Raw genomic sequence first — 7,174 nt, 5'->3', positions numbered from 1 at the left:
TTTGTCTATTTCGGTATACATTGCCAAGGACGTGTTTTATCTGCAGTGCGGATAGAACAATCTTTGGTAACCTAGAAATTTTTCCCTATACTGGGGGCATGCAAACCTTTTGGCATGCAAGCGAAGAGCGGCCATTTATTTTTTTAAATTTGTAGGTCCTCTAACCCTTTAAACTCATAGGATTGGTCCTTTCCTAACTTGCATAAAGAAATGATGCAGGGCAAAGCGTTGTAAAAATGCCATCTTAGATGAGACATCCTTATTATACGACTGGATCGAGCAGTTTTTATGTGGAGTTCAAGCTCGTTAAAAAATAAACATAAGTAGTGAGCAAATGTTTCCCCCAGAGTTTAAGCTCATTCATTAAAAAATGAACCAATTTCCAGTAAATAACCATCGTGAATGCATTATCATTAGCCTTTGAAGCCTTGGTCGTGTTCTCATCACCACCTCCACTCTATTTTGGCCAATCATTCACCTCCATTTGATTGTTTACCTTTTTTGAGGAATAGCTGCGAAGAGTGATCCTGTTAGCCATCCTTGTGACACTGCCGCGATTGGAAAATTCCAATCCTTACCTGGAATCAGCTACTACCCGAATTTATCACTCGTTCCTCGGAAAAGGAGTCTCCTTTAAGCTCTTTTCATCTGACTCGTAGAATATGAAAAGATTGCCGAGTAATTGGCTTCTCCAGCTTGTTAAAGTGACCCGAAGTGCTATCCCTCCTTTAGATTTTAATCTTTTTGGGCCTGAGGGATTATTACACAAAAATATCGAGCACTTGTTTTGTTCGGCTCGTTAAAATTACCGAAAATTCATCCGTTTTGTATTATTTTATACTTTTTCGGACTTAAGGGATTATATGACGAAAAAGGATTGTTGGAGTTTTCTTTACGTCCCTTTCAGACTCTCTAAAATTGAAAAGGACCGAGTTATCTTTGTCGTTAAACTCGTTAAAACCAAATAGCGACAAACTTGTCCATACAGACAAGAACGAGTTTCACTATCGCTAGGCTCATTAAAACATAGCGATGGGTTTGCCCGAAGGGCAAATTATGGAACAAGCATATGTTATCCTCCTCAAACTTGACAAAAATAAAGAGGTACTCGTCAGCAATGACTGGGGAAAAACTGGGAAGAAAACTTGAAGAAACTTTATTGGTAACAAGTCGCTCTTGAACATGACACTTTCACTCCGCATCCGAGTCAAGTTGGGTTGTTCCGTTCACTGGTCATATCACCATTGGTCCATCACACCATCCATATTTGGGGTTAACACTACTAATCCATCATGTCAGTGTTGCCGGTATGTTCAAGAGAAGTCGCTCAGAGAATTCACCTGTGTCTCATCCACTGCAATACATTTACGCTCCATTCTTTCATGACCACCACCCTGAACCCTGTATCATCAGACCGTTTTCACCTCCAAAATAATTTACTCCGTTTCATGCCGTAGATGTGGGATTCATTAAGGCCCTCCTACGGTAGGTCGCTTCTTGTCGACATCAACTCATTATCCAAGAAGTTGACTTAGGGACAACCCTTTCAGTACTTTGAAGCTTGCATGCCTCAATGGCAAGTTTCTCACTTCTGGCGACAGATTTACATCAATGGTCTTCGACAGAAATATTTTGCATGGTGTTAGATGCCAAGTCCCTTATTCACACCACGTGAATTGTACTACAGTACCTTCAAGGTCATCATCATTATCGGTGATTCCTATCGTGCCTGTTAACAGCTTACATCATTGGTTGGTAATCAGGCGATGTCTTTCCATGTTCGACTCCAGAACATCTCTCACATGGATCAACTTGTACTTTGAGTGAAGATCGAACGAGATTGAAGACCCTGGATCTAGTTTCATCCATCCAGGCTGTGATATATATTCAAGAAAATAAAGACATCAAATGTACATCATTGCTGCACAGATAATCATCCAATCTAAGGGATGATGGCTCTACCATAATCATTAGTCTGCACACAGATGATTGTCTGTCTTATGTACATGAAAATGAATTTATAAAGTTGAGCATGGGAATGCCTGCCTCAGTTAGATAATTAAAATATTATGAAGATAATGTATTGTATTGTATCTTATTATAGGTCACCTTCTAGCTTGAAAAAACTTTGGATCCTCATGATAAAGCATTTCACCCGACATCAAAAGATTAACGACCTCATGCTTTAGGGGGCAACTGTTATAGAAATTTTTGGGCACTGCAACCCCAATCAAACATGTCCATAAACCAAGGGCTCCTAAGTCCCTGAAAGTGTTGTTCCATCCCCTAAAATAACAAGGTCAGCAGATTACATCATCTCCCAGAAGTTCTCCATGAAAAACTACTCAGAACTGGTCAAAACTGGACCATCTCAGTTGCTTCATGGTCAAAGTGTGCTACATCCAACCTAAATGCACACGGGAGGTGTGATGCATACTGAAAAGCCCTTCTATGGGGTGCGATGGGCGAGAGTAGACAAATGGCAGAGTTAATTTGCGAGGTGGAGGATCATGGAATCTTCCAGAAACTTCTCCTGTGACACTTGCCTCTCTGCATTTGCCCAGGGATGAGTAAGAGATCATCAATCTCCAAGTGGAATCAAGAACTATCAGAGAGAGGACACTAATAAAATCTCAGAGGCTGATTCACCTCCCTGCAATCATCTATACATGGATCCCTCATCCCAGAGATCCAGGGGTTGGAATTTTGTATCTTGTAATGAAGTGTTGCTGGTTTGTTGGTGTTACATCATAGTGTTGGGTGATCTAAGCTTTTCATGAGGTGAAGAAGGGCTTTCTTGCTGAGAGGATGACACTAGGTTAGAAAAATTGGTTGTAATCCTCTTTGCTATTCTTGATATTAATAAAGCTATTCAAGTTTTCCTCCACATTCTTGTATGATTGATGATATATGCATTTGTGTGGTCAATATATATCTGGTCCTATATTGTTTATGATAGTAGATCTCTGTTCTTGAATAGTGTTATGCTACTTTGATTCCATAAGTGCTCTTTGAAGCTAGGTAGACGAGGAAGCGACTGGTAAAGATCTATCAGAAGGGAGAGGAATCAAGCAAGGAACCAAGCGCAAGACAGAGGTTGGTCTCCTTTGTTGCCCTCTTATCTACTTCTCATAAAGGAAAATGAAAGTAGTTTTAGTTTGTTTGTTTCTAAGATAGCTACCAGTCTTAGTGGGACTAGCAGCTTTTCATAGACACTAGATTTCCCGATAACACGAAAAGAGCGGGAACGGGACAACATTTCCATCTATTGTTGGCAGCTAGAGTCAATTGTGTCACCCTTGAACAAAGCACTCAAAAGAAAGTCTCTCCTCCATTTTGGGCAGGATTTAGTTTGACTTAGGTATGCCTTAAACTTGTTATTGAGTCAGTTCTCCTCCGATTGGTTATCTCTTCCAATCATATGGAGAGTTCGTTCGTGCCTCTTGCATGACGAACTTATACAGAGTTATCATATTCTACCACATAGTCATCATTGAGTCATGCTTTTGTTCAACGGAAGTAAGCCTGAGTCGGCCTCTCTGCGGTGTCTCTTGACCTATTTTTCAGTCGACCATCCCTGGTTGTCAGTGTCTTCTTTGTCATCACATCAGTTATATTGGTCCTTTGCTCATGTCTGTTTGAGAAGCTCTTCATTGACTTCTTACTGGCGGGTCATGTCCTTATCAATGACGACATATTGCTCTGAGAGTAGGCCTAGAGCCGCACCCTGGCCCTATTTTCATTATTGATAGGTCACCTTGTGCTAAACATAGATTAGTATCATGGGTATTTTACTGAGTGGTTTCCCTTGTGTTCGACATCAGCTTTCATTATCACGCATTGGGATTTGTGCAATGCCTTGGTTTCCATTTGACCCTATTGGCGAATTCCTCGCCTCTGTGTCAGCTTTCATTATTAGTTGGTTCAGAGGGTTTCTATCATGTGCTAGCAACATCTTGTGTACACCAGAAACATGCTTCGGTTGGGTTACTACATCTTTTTTCATTCGATTCATTCCACATTATTGGCCTACGGGTTACACTCACACTAGATTGATGAAGGATGCCTTAATGCCTTTTTTCTAGTGGATATTTCCCTATCAACTACAACTCATTACTCTAGGGCAAAGATCTAGAGTCCATTTGGTAGTACCTTGGGGTTTGCAGTCATTAGTGGCAGATCCTTCACTATCGACAGTGGGAAACCATCATTGTCCCCTGATTGGTAGATTCTTCTAGGTGTTCAACCTCAGCTCATTCATTCGCACTTGTTAGATTGTACTGGGTACCTTGACTCTCATTATCATTATCGGTCAGTAGTCTCGCGTTTGTTAACAGTATACATCAATGACTAGTAATCAAACAATTTCTCACATGGTCGACTTCAGATCACTTATTCCCATTGTGTAGAAATGTACCACAGCTGTCAATGAAGACCTCGGGTTGCATCAGCATTCTTTGGTTCACTTGTCAGTTGCTCCTATTGCTCCTAGTTTACACCATCCACACTATATGTTGCAGTCCTTCATAGCGACATCTTATATGCGGGCATCTGAGTTGCGATGTAGTATCATCTTATTCCATCATGTTCATTTGGTATTATTGGGATAAGTTTTTGACATCAGTGATCAGCTCCATCCTTCAGCTTCATTAATCATCTTCTTATATATGTGATGTTCAGACATGTACTTGTTCGAGAACAATCAAATGATCCATTGTGTACTTTCATTATTTTATAATTGTATACATAGTGGATCCGATTGTACTTAATATGTGGACATGCTTTACTTTCTTTGAGCATGGGTATGCCCACCTCAGACAATTGTTTCTTTCTAATCTTCTTTTTGATGGCTTGGCAGGCTGAAATTTGGTGAAGTCCTTCTCAGTTCTCGACAGGTTTCCTTTCCATATAATTAATACATTTCGACCATCATGTAACCCTTATGACCTTATATATTAGGGGGCATCTATTATAGCTCCAAATATCACCCTTGGTATTTGTGTTCCTTGGTTTATGGCCTAGGGAAACCCCTCCTTCCAGACTTGGTCCAAATATTTTAAAAATAGTGTTTTAATACCTGTACGCTACTTTGCCCTGTGCTAAACGCGTGTACACGTGGGTTAGTCAATACCCAACCCGCATATATGTGTTAAAAAACTTAAAAAAATTAAATTTCCTTAAATATGGGTAGAGTTCACGGGTTTTACCTGTTGATTACCTCCTAGTGCCCATGGCCCAACTGTTCCCAACTGTTTTCCAACTAAAAAACTAATTTTGGAGAATTATAAAAAGACTTCTATGGGAATGCGTTAAGGGCAAGAGAACAGATAGAATTACTATACTGAGATTATCCCCTGATCAAGTCTGAAGTATCCCTGTGCTTCAAGCACCTCCCCAAGTTCAAGAAACCCTTGTTTCCTTGAGTGTTGATATTCTCCCACTTGCTTGAGATATCATGGTATTGGTTATGGAAGGAGGCTATTGAAGACTGGGACTGGACGGACCTGGAGGACGATTCCGCTTGGAGCCGAAAGAGGAAGACTCAGGTGAATCCTTTCCATGTTTATTATAGTTTTCTACGATAAAGAAACATTTTCTTGTTCCTATGATCGATTTTGTTTATGCATCAGATGTTTTTGTTGTAGTTCATGTATGAATGACTATTTTGATGTATAACTAAGAATTTGCTTAGATGATATAAACTTGATTTCACTAAAATTCTTTATCCATATGCTTCTATGTGTGTTCGAATTGGTTGATTTGTAGATTTGAAGATCATCAGGAGTTGTAGAGGGTCTGAACCCTTGTTGGAACTACCCAAATGAAGGACATCTGGGTATGTTCATCCACACATAGTTTGTTTATTTAAGCATGTTGTGTGAGTTGTAAGTGTGCTTCTTGTTGTAGATTACTCTTGCTTTGTTGGGGTTCTGACCTAAAGCCCTAGGGGACTTATTCCCATAAAAGCTACTATTCCTGATACTGTTGCAACTCATTCGTCTATTTGCTCAGCTTCATGTTCTTCCTGAATTGCTGCTTCAGCACATGCAACTCCTTCTTTGTTACATCTTTTGCCTTTACGCGATCTTCATGTTGCATCATCACTACATAGCTGGAGTCTCCAAAGTTGCTTTCATCATCAATGGACCTACTTGAGCTTGCAACCTTGTTCCGCAACCCTGTTGTCAACAACCCTCCTCTTGCATTCGTTGCATTTGGTATGTTCTCTTCAATTGCTTCTCATGATGCTACTCATTGTGATGCTTTAACTTGATGTCCTTGTCTACGAACAACTTGATGTCTTCGTGAGTAGGCAAGCTCATAGACACTTGATCAACTACATCCCCAAGCATGCTCTAAATGGTTTCCTCGCCTTTTCTCTCCTGGAAACCATTGTTCATGTACTGTTGAGAGGTAGATGAACACTTGCAATACTTGGAGACATGGAAACACTCATAGCAAGCAATCTATTAGTCGAAAACCAAAATGAACATGAGAACTAACTTGCAACATACCTGGGTGAGTGATCATGAAGGTTGTGTAATTTTGACTAGGAGGTCAGGAGACTGACTACCAAGAATGCTTAAGGCACAGTCTTGGCTACTGGGAGACTAGCCGACTACTGGAACTACGTAATGCACAGTCCAGTCTGGCTGCTGACTATTGGGATTGCACAATGTGCAATTCTAGCTAGGAAGGACAGTTGGCCTATGGATAGGTCTGCACAATTTCTTGCACCACGCAGCCACTTTCCTCTAGAAATGTGCAAAACAGTCTCGGAGGCCAATGTTAGGAAGTAATACACAACTTTGGAGAGGAAGCTGAGCCTCCTTTTCCCAGATTATGCAATGCAACCTTGGTGAAGGTAGAGCCTAGGCCAAGGTTGGCCCGACTCGCCGAAGGGCGACTAAAAGAAAGTAAGTCAGTGAATGCATGGCAACAGTAGTGATAGTAGAAGTGATTGACAGTGCCTACGAAACATGAATCAGAGATTCAGAAAATACATCAACATGCATGTGGGTGAGGGAGTTCATCGGTTGGGCGAACGTCCGTGCAAAATGGTTTCATGCATGTGACAACAATGAGATAGCAACGAAAACTAAAACAGAGCTATGAAAAGCTAGTATACATGTAAACAACAACAAGGATTCAAATAAATCAAGAAAATAGTACT

Source organism: Pinus tabuliformis, chromosome 7, assembly GCF_031772625.1.
Source record: "Pinus tabuliformis cultivar Carrire ecotype Pingquan chromosome 7, CPIR1, whole genome shotgun sequence".
NCBI classification, from domain to species: Eukaryota; Viridiplantae; Streptophyta; class Pinopsida; order Pinales; family Pinaceae; genus Pinus; species Pinus tabuliformis.
This window is presented reverse-complemented; position numbering follows the sequence as displayed.